Below are 11076 nucleotides of genomic sequence, written 5' to 3'. Positions count from 1 at the left end.
ACCTGATTGGTGATTCTATAATGAAGCCATCATGTGTAACGTACCTGATGCCTGTGTTTACAGGTTGACTCATAGCTGTGGTCATGTGACAGGCAGTGCTTTGGGATTGCAAGGAAGTGACATCATGATATGCTTCTGTGTCTAATGTATACAAATGTGTGTATGGTTTTGTAATAGGTGTGAGGCTGACATGTGGGTCAACGTTTTGCTCTATGAGTGTTTAGATAATTGTGTAATATTTGGATTTCAGTGTGTGAGCAATCTGCAAAAACTGTAGTAGGAAAGAAGATGGCGGGGGGTGGGGGGGCAATGACCAATAAGTATGGCCTCTATCCAACTCTTCAGTGTTGTGTAACCGATAGGGGTCACAGGTCACATTAACCTGCTCTAATGGCTTGGTTTCCCTGTGCTTGGTGCTACTGTAAACACCACTGTGATACTGCTACAGCAGTAATGTTGCCACATAAATATTTTCTGTTTCAACATTGCATTGGAGTTTACAGAGTACTTTGACCCCTCTCTGCCGACTACTATCACTGTAGAACATTGTAAATGTAGACATAAGACAAAATACTTTTACATTCAGAACAGTTTGTACATGGTATACCCCAAAGTGTACTATCATGAAAGAAGTGTTTGCCATTGAGAGTTGTGTTTATGGCATTTTTAATGCAGTGCTTTTTAAAGGAGATATGAGGCATTTTGCATTGTGTGTGTGCAGTTTTGGCAACTGTGTGTAGAGTTTTGAAAAAGGAGACATACTGGAGTTTTGAAAACGTGTGAAAGCATTTAGAAAAAAACTGTAAAATGCATTTCACATCTACAAACTTTATGGTAATTAAATACTCATGTCAAAGTAAGTAAAACCTGTCACTCTCACGGTGACGTAAAAAGTCATCAGGACTTTTAGTTCTACGTTCTTTGGAATCAACAAATTGACTAAAGTGGATGTAGATTCCATTTAGAAGGTAGTGTGGTGACAAGGTTAGAATACATAAGATTATAATAAGATATTTGATCAACAAAATTGTAGAGCACCATCCCATAAATTCATAATTTAGTTGTTCAACCTGTTAAAGCTCAGAACCAGTTGACGCCAGTGTGTAAGATTGATTTATTTGATCAGGACGATTAGGATGAATAAGTGTTAGCCAGTTGGCTAATTTCCAGCTGTAGTCCTAGTTACCCACCATGCATGTCTTTATTGTGGGAGGAGCCTAGGGTACCCAGAGGAAACCCACGCAGACACAGGGAGAACTCCACACAGACAGGCCCTGCCCGGACCAGGGATCCAACGCTGCAGGGGCTACTTGCTGGAAGGCAGCAGGGCTAACCACTGAGCAACCGTGCTGCCTGTATTGTGTATTATTATTTTTTATTGATTAGTATTGATTATTTGGAATGGATTTGCTTGACTATTTCAAGTTGATGATTAAGTCTGCGGTGTACTTGCTGGGGACCAAAACGGGTGTAAGACAGGCAGACTCCAGCACAGGGGAGATCCAGGGAATGTTGGCTCCTGTCCCTGAAACTCATCACTTTAACTCGCTCTTATGTCTGCTCAGCGTCAGTGGAACAAACATTTTGGCTGGTATTCTGGTCAGAATAAACACCCACCAGAGAGCCTCCTCATCCCATTCACAGCCACACCATACCAGAGCAGCTACTCAGAGAAGAAAGCCAGCGATGTCCCCCCCCCGGCCCCGCCCCCCGCACCCCAGACAACGCTTTTAAAGGCAAACTGAGTCGGCTGTGTTTGTGTTACTGTGACTTATTGGAGATGGACTTGGAGGAAACCTCACCGCCTGCTAAATCCCTGTTGACTCTGTTTATATTTCAGGGACATTTTTAAAGCCCACCCCACATGACAGTTCAACATGTGGAGCATGCTGACAGCCCTGTGCTGGTGGTCCAACAGTGCTAGTTATAGTATAGTATGGGTGCTGGGCTGCTAAGAAGGAGACTTTAGGAAAGGTGCCATGCGGGACACAACCCCCGGTCTCCTGGTTGACAGTCCTGTGTACTTATTGAACAGTAATTTGAAAAAAAACAATGAATACAGAAACATATATACATATAAATTGGCTGTTTAACATAAGAAAAAAGAAGAGAGAAGTAGAAACATATAATGAAGGGGGCAGATTTTAAAAGTGAGCCCTGTGGGACACCACATCTGACACAAAGTCCCCAATAGAGACATCTGTCATTGAGATACGATGAAAAACAGTCCAAGCCATGCTTGATATGTCCAGGGGCGTCAGACTGGGGACTACGCCCCTGAACATGCCCACCCAATAATTTAACCTCTTAGTCAGGGTGTGAGCAGATCTTTTACTCCTCTGTTTTTCACACTTTCAACTCCAGTATGTCTCCTTTTTCAAAACTCTGCCCACAGTTCCTCAAACTGCACACCAAAAAATGCAAAATGCCTCGTTTCTCCTTCAAAACCTCTCATAGTAAAGCCTTTGAATCAATCGTCAAACACTTCTTTCATAATAGTCCATGTTTTGAATATACCTGTACTCCCTGTGGTTCTGAATCTAAAACTCTTTTGTCTTTTTCTGGCTCTGTTTCTACACTTCCAGTGGATGTTCTTGAGTGAAGGTTATCTGCAGAGGGCTTGAAATGTATGCTGTTAACACTGATGCAATGTTGAAATAGAAAATATTTATTTGACAAAACATTACTGTTGTATATACAGTTTTTTTTTTCAATTGCTTGTGCACCATTTTAAAAACAGGGACCGGTTTTTCAAAAAAAAACTACGGACAATCAGCAGAAGACTTCAGACCCTTTGCAAAATAAACACTCACATGTTTCACATGACTTAGTTCTGTTGTAACCAGGTAACCACTGCTGCTGCTAACCTAAATCTCTTTTATTATGTCTACTGTTCTATACTACTAAATGAAGTACACAGAGACACACCAAAAACAACACAAGACCGATGCTGCAGACTGAGGAAAATATCATTTCTTTCTCTCCATATTCCCAAACCAGTCAACATGTCAACATGGAGAATCCCAACTGAGCATGTCCCAGTTTTCATCCTGCTACTCCAGTAGTGTGTACAACAGCTCAGCAACACTGCAGACAGACAGAAACACTGCATCCAGTACAAGGTACAATTACAATTACCATCCTTGAATCCTTGGCTCGTGACATGGGCTACTAGTGTCGCGTGCATTTCATTTTGAGGAATTTGGTCCTCTTCATCTTTGAGCAGGTTCTCCTCCTGCTCCAGGTCTTCCTCTTCCTCTTCTTCTACCTCCACCTCTTCCTTTACCTCTATTTTACGTCTACCTCCTTCTCCTCCTATATGGATTACCCCTTTCCCCCTCCCTCTTCCTCTGACTCCATCCATTTTGGTTGAAGGCAGGTGATCTAGTAAAATCACCTGTCTCTGCATGTGTCCAGGTATATAGCTGGGCAGCACGGTGGCCTAATAGTTAGAACTGTGGGTTTTGTCCTGGTGCCCCCCCCCATATTCATTGTTGTCTCCTTTTTAGGTGATCTGAATGTGACTCCTATTACATCTAGCTTCAGTTACAGTCTGGAGCATTGTCACGTTCAACTGCCCCAACAAGTAAATCTTACTGAATTCAACAGTCAAGTCCATGTGCAAGTTAGGGAAATAAGAATGACTTAGAAAACATTTCCGTAATCTTCAACCAGTAACACAATCTAGACTAGCTGTTCCTATTAACAGAAAAAGTATAAGGAATAATTAAATCATGATGCAATGTACAAGCAATTCAATCCCATCTGGACACAGATGGCGTATAAAGTTCAAGTCCCACCCTAAAGCCATTAAGACAATCTAATTCCAAGTCTTAAGGCGGTGCCTCTCCTCCAGTCAGACTGATATTTCCAGTGATAATGTTCTCTCTCTTTTACCACTCAATGCCTGTCTGGGCCACGACCAGGGCCAGGACTTCTAAGACTTAGCCAGCAACTGCTGTAAAACTTAGTCTTTTTAATATTCAGTGAATGGGACAGATACTAACTCTGCCTCAAAGGAATAAAGTCTGACATTTTGGAAGATATTACTTGTTTCATTCATTTCTGAACATAACATAAGCCTTTCCTCAAATCCACACTTGATGTAAGAAGTCAGGTGTGTGTCTCCACCACAGTGTCGGTCATTCCAAACCACACTCACTTTGGCCTTGAGTGATGCAGACACTAAGCACAATAAAAAGTAGATTAAAAACCAAACAACAGCAACACACACTCATTGGTAAGTTTCAAACTCTACAGTCATAAACAAGTATTAAGATCATTTTTCTTTAGGGGTATGCCTTGTACTCACATTTGCCATTTGGAATGTTATTGGCCAAGAGAAGAAAGTAGTAGAAAGTCGTTGCGTTTGTAAGCTAATAACAGACAAACAGTCAAACGGGACATGAACACTTATCTTCTGGTTTAAAGTCGGTCTTGGTCAGTCTTGTTACAACGTTACATGACTTCATATATGTACAATTGATTTATCAAGTATCTCTTCTTCTCTCTTCTTTATTGTCAAACCAATGACAGATGTTGTGCTTGGTGGTCTGAGCCTTTGACTAACCCCTAACCCATAGCCCATAACCTGGCCAGTGTTACCTTCCAAGGCCACATGAGGGCCTCAGAAGCTAACAGGAATCATCACTCAGCGCCATCCCAGTGGCCGGCGGTCTGCTTCTGTGCCCCTCAACCTCCTCTTCACCAGCACTTGGCACAGCAACCCGGCCTCCATATGCAAATCTGTGGCTGACATGTATTCCAGCATCATAATTTGTAGTAGTAAATTGGACCTTTGATTATGGGCTGGAAGAATAGCAAATCAGAAAATGATTAGATATGAATTAAAGATGTTTGATCATTTGTAGATGAGTTATATATATCTATTATAACTGGAGAGTGGACAGGTGTCTGCTGGCCTATTGAAATACATTAATGACACATGTAAAGTCTGTTAGCGTCAGGGTTAGGGTTGGATTTAATCTTCCTGGGGATTTTTCTTTTAATTTAGGCATTTTAATAAAGAGGCTGATTCAAATGTTTGTTTAGACAAAATATTTGTATTTCATTTTTTTTTTTCAATCAATATATAATGCAATACCCTATTGTTTTTGAATCAGGGATATTATCATTATTGAGTTATCTATAGAATATTTTTGGAATTATCAATCTTCTAGCCTATAAAACATTACAAAATAAAAAGACATGCTGCAGTACCACACCCAAAAATATTCCATTTACATCTAAATAAAATATGAAAGCTAATCTCCACATTTCAGAATCTAAAATCCAAAATGTTTGGAATGCTTGATAATTGATTCTGATGATTAATAAGTTGTCAACAAATATAACCTATCCATCAAGTAATTGATTCATTGACTTATCCTCTCTATTGGAATGTTGTAATTGGCCTTAAACACACATGTATGGACATGCTGATTATTAATTATTGATTATTAACAGGTCTGAAGGAAACATGTACTCACAGCATTTTTAAGTAATGGAGTTACTTCAATTCAATGAAGCTGATTTTATGTCTTAAATACGAAAATTAATGAGGCGCCAAGGACCGAAGAAATATAAAAGGCATGTTTTAAAGAGGCGAGATATTACCAGACTGCCTCTCGTCCCTTTGTTTGAGAAGCATGAGAATGTGTAAACACTGTTGAGGAACATGTTGCACTGGTATACAGGATTAGAAAGTGGTCTACGTCTACGCTCACAGTCAATGTCAGTTTTCCCCGATGACTGGGACTGCTGTCACCTTTGATGAAAACCATCTTGCAAAACACTCAAAAACCCGAAAAATACAAAAACAGGAGAGACGGAGGGCTAATTTTCTTCTGATACCTCCTTCATTCACCAGGGATTGATCGTAGATGCATGTGACTGCTCGGTTTTGTTCCGTGACGACGTGCTGCTGTACACCTTTATCGATCCTCCTGCTTGGATGTGGAGCATCTGCAGGAAATGATTGGCCACAAGTGAGACCGACTGTCTGTCGCTTCCATCTGATCATGTTTCTATGCACTTTCTATGGGCTGGTGCTCGTGCAGCCTCAGATTGCAGCATCATTAATTAAGTAGAAAAGAAAAAAGAATCTCTTTATCTTACCGACACATCAGAGTAAAATGACATGGGAGAGCCAGTATGGGTTTTAATTTGTTTGCATGTGTCTTTGTTTAAATTATATGATAACTGGAGTGCTGCCATGCATTGTATTTGCAAAAAAGACAATGTTGTGCTTATCCATGACAAAAAAGTGAATGTTCAAAGAAGGTAAAGTCTGCAACAGCTTATTGCTCCGGAGAAAATATTTTGCACTATTAAAGTATTTTTCCAAGTGGACTTTACCTTCTTCGCTTAAGTCATGCAACAGATGCATTAAAAAGACATCCGTCCTCCAACATATGCAGCCAGACCCCTTAACGGAACAGCAGAGGGCACTGAAGAAATGAATAGTCAAAGCTTCATCCAGATGTCTCTGATCCGGGTCCCCGGCCGGGGTCTTTGTTAGAACTGCTCCCCCATCATTTGTCTGTCTGCTCTGTCCTATTTCTCTCTTGTCTCTTCTGAATGATGTCCTTTAGTCTCTTGTGTTTGTAGTCTCTCCCCGTCCCAGGTCTTTGTGTTAGAGAAGGTTTGTGGGTCCTGGTCTTTCTTGGCATCTGGAAGTTTCTTCATGTCTTCTCTGATATTCTTCATCCATGTTTACACACCAACTACCCAATATTGTCATTCTTTGCCTCCGTAGCATAATGCCGCTGTTTGTCTATTTTGAACACAGGACCTTTTGCGTGTCTGTCCACCCTGGGGGAAGGATCCCTCCTCTTTCGCTCTTTCAGAGCTCTCTTCATGTCCCCCCGTTAGAGGCCGTTATGTGGAGGAAAGGGCTGTTGTATATTGGACAGATTGTAAATTTGCCGCTATGAGCAACATTTGGGATTTGTGGCCAAACAGATTAAATTATCATGCCTTAGCAAAGGGCAACAGTGGCTGAAATTCTTTGAATTTTCAAAATAATTTTAAAGTGTCTATCCTAATCATTTTATCCCAGGTAGTAATATCTGCTCTCACGTCCTGATTTTACCTTTCACTAAAGCATCAGATGCCAACCTGACCGCGTGTTATGGAGAACTCTGACGTTTTTCTGTCAGTAATGACGGTCCTATTACTTTTTTTTTTTACACAATTATAAATTTAGATTTTTATCAAACAACAAATAAATTTGGTTCAGGGTAAAAGGGCGACATGTTCCTTCTATTACTATGAACAAACAAACTTTAGTTTAACTCACACAGCACCAAATGTGGATTAATCCGCTGCTGAAAATAGGTCCCAATAAATGCCTTCATTTGCTGAAAACTATAGCAACCAGCTGTTTCAGGAAAGGATTGAGCCTTTTTTAAATTGAATTTAAAATTTTATATATTCATGTTTTTAAAGATTTGTATGACCAATGGATTTGGAACTGTTATTATTAATAGTATTATTATTAAACAGGTGTAAGAACAAATATCTTTGCCCTAGTTCTACTGTATCCTGTAGCATTTAGGGCTGTCATTGTGTGAGCTGGTCGCGGGGACAGAGAGAGAAATAGATGAGTGTGAGTGTGAGGGCCCCGGAGCCTCACTTCCAACACGTTGCTTTCTTCGAGTTTACTGTTCAACAGCTGAATGCAACTTAATCACTGCTGCTCCCCGCAGGAATAATCTGCTCTAATTCTTTATCAGCCAATACAGTTGAGCTGAGGTTAAACAGAGAGCAGCGCAGCCTCATAGTCAAGCCCGCTGTGTTTCCAAACACTCCCAGAAGATTTGCCCTGATAAAGAAAAAAAAATCCATCTGTGTTCTGACAAATGGTGGGCTGAGTGGTGCAAGAGGGGAAGAAAAAACATGATGTATTTTCAAAGCTTTTATGATGCTTTTCATTGTTCCCCTCCCGATGTAGTCTCGATACACACCATGACTGCCAACGGGGATGTAACTGTTGCAGAGACACAAAGGAACTGCTCAAATTACACCTGGGACAATTACGACAGCAAGGCGCTGTCTGCAGGACAAAAGAATGTTATCCAAAACTACTCGCAGAGAATGTACAGACCAAAATCAATTACTGCCAAGGCTTTGTTGCAGGTTGTAGGCTGTCTGGTATGTCACACTTGAAATGGTGTGTTGCCAACAGCAGATTAGTGTATCATTACTGATATATATAAATATATATTTATATATATATATATATATATATATATATATTCTCTGTCTTTACAATACTACTATAAATACAAACAACCTCTGAGCTACATGTTAGTCACTTTTCTATCTACATTCATTAAATGTTATTATTTCCCATCGTACTGTCATAAGATAAGACAATTTCGCTCGGCCTTGATGCATTCCAAAAACTTTGCAAAAAAGATTTCAACCTGGATAACATCCAGCTGTTTAGCCTATTAGAAGGCCAGATGGTGATGACACATGCTACCTCTATAGTCTCCGGGACCTTGGTAATCTCGGTGTCACACAAATCCAACAAGTGAGAACATACGATGCCTTTGATTTCTGTGGGTCATGTAAGGAGAGTGGACATTTCTGGGAAAGGTATTGGAGAAGGACAGCACTGGCCAACCACACTTTGGATACACACATAATTCTGCATTTATAGTTTATAGTGTTTTTTATGGGATTTTATGACATTACAAAAATATAGGAAAACACCAGTTTTTAACCTTCAAGGGCTTTCTTTTCAACATAGACTTGATACAGTCCATCTGAAACCTCTCCCCCAGTCATTACGGCACTGATACAACCAACGGCTGTCTTATATCTAAAGAATATTAGCTGAGCAGATTATCTGGAAGCCCTCAGTGCCCATTAACAATAGAGAGAAATTAGGGTTCTCCCACATAGCAATTAATCCCAATTCTAAGCTCAGTAGTCAAAACTGCTCAGAGTTCAAACCTAAACTTCAACAGCTCAGACGAAGGTTAATTGGTAGGAAAGTTTCTCTTCACAACACCAACAATAACTACAAGCCCTCGATATTTACAAGGCACCAAGGAAAAAACAGGACAAAAATGCCATGCAAGCAGTAAAAACCCTCAGCACATTTTTAGCTCAGCTGCCAGTGTAGCCCCCAGCCATCGATGGAAACGAGCTCTTTATCTGGAGGGTTCAAGAACAGCTTGCTCTCTTACTGTGGAGCATAATCAACACATTTAGAAATGTAAAGCAGGGCATTGAATATAACCATTCATCTTGAGTTACCATGTTGCCGTTCAGACATCAAGGCTCTCCAAGGCCTGCGCTCAACACGGCAGCCTACCTTGTATTAGAGAACCTAAAAGGCTTTGCCACAAAGTGCCAAGTAGCTCTGGGTCCTAATAACAGGACCGCGAAGAGCCAGCGCACGCTATGCCCATTTTACAGCATTGTAAAGAGTGTCACTGAAGCTTTGTTTTGTTAAAATGATGACTGTAATAGTGATGATAATGATGCTGGTGATTCACCGCTGGCCTGTAGGGATTTGACTACTGTGTGTGTGTGTGAGTGTGAGTGTGAGTTTGAGTGTGAGTGTGTGTGTGGGAGGACACTTGCCCGCAAAGTTGGATCCTGCCAGTATAAATACACATGATAGAATATATATTCATAGATTCACCTTTTGCATTCATTTCATGTCAGACTGTGGTGTGATTGAGGAAGAATTGAAGGCCAATTGAAGGCACCTTGTGTTAAATTGGATTGGACGATGGGCAAGGCTATACCGCACATCAGGCACATTCACCAAGGCTGAGGTTTAGTCAAACACTGCTGTCTCATGCAGTACAATTTTGGAAGTATATTACATTATCGAGGGTTCTTTGCAGTGCCAATTTCCTTCAATAATATTAAATAATGCTTGGTTGATAAGTGATTATCCTTTTTCAGCGGATGGTACAAAATCTGAACTGGCAATACTTTGGAGTCCAGCCTGAAACAGGAAATAGGCAAAAGGGTTTTGGTTAGAGAGAATGTTTAAGGGAAGAAATCATGAATTATACTTGATTCTGATTGGTCAATCCCAGTATTCTGTATTCTGCTATGTCCGTATAACAGACCAGTGCCATGGACTGAGTTTTGATCATAGACTCTGGCAGACCCATTTTAAATGAAGGAAATCCTTAGGGGTGGCTAACAGTGCTAATGGCTACAATGCAAACAGAGCATTAGTCAGCTCCAAGGTTAACTTAAAGCTGAACGCTGTGCTCACCCACGGTGAAGTTGACCGTCCTGACCGGGACGCAGGCGTCGTCCGCCGGTAACCTCTGCATGAGCAGCTGTGGAATAAGCCTGGTAACGTAGAGCGAGCCGGTCTTTATTGTGAATCGAGCCGGTTCAGGCTGATTCAGGACCCAACGCAACCTGCTGGGCTTCTAATTTGCAATAATGACTCTACATTATGCTTTACTTGGTTTATTGTGAACAGTATTATAGTTTGTGAACTTGCAGGATTACTTAGCTGGCAATTGGTGAAGGAAATATGATTAAAAATCCACAGAAAATATTGACTATGGGCCTACAGTGGGTGTATTATGTATTAATAAAACATGACGTTCATATTTCTGACCAGGGTTTACTACTAGAGAATCTAAAAATGGCATGGCGTGGCATTGGAAGGGTTATACACTCCTATTTAAGTAGCTATGTTCAGAATAGCTATGGTATGTTTAAATCAACAACTTAAATAAAAATGATTAAAATTAAAATCAAGATTCTGTGATATTAAATGTAATGAACAGCTTTATTCACAGACGACACAGATTAGCAGCGCTGAGACTTAGAAACATTTGGAAACAATAAAAAAGGGAAACCTCAAAAGAGTTGGTTTCATTTTAAAAATCTACACCTGTGACAGAGTTTGCTCCTAATGTTAATTATTGTCTTTGGTAAACACGTAATAGATTTTACAAAGCAGTTGTAATACGGTGTAAAACGGAGGTTTTCCTACAGGGGACTTCACAGTTCACTTATAGTTCCATACATAATTACTGGGTACATGGAGCAAATAAAAATTTAAAACAAATTCAAATCAAA

Source organism: Etheostoma spectabile, chromosome 17, assembly GCF_008692095.1.
Source record: "Etheostoma spectabile isolate EspeVRDwgs_2016 chromosome 17, UIUC_Espe_1.0, whole genome shotgun sequence".
Taxonomy (NCBI): domain Eukaryota; kingdom Metazoa; phylum Chordata; class Actinopteri; order Perciformes; family Percidae; genus Etheostoma; species Etheostoma spectabile.
This window is presented reverse-complemented; position numbering follows the sequence as displayed.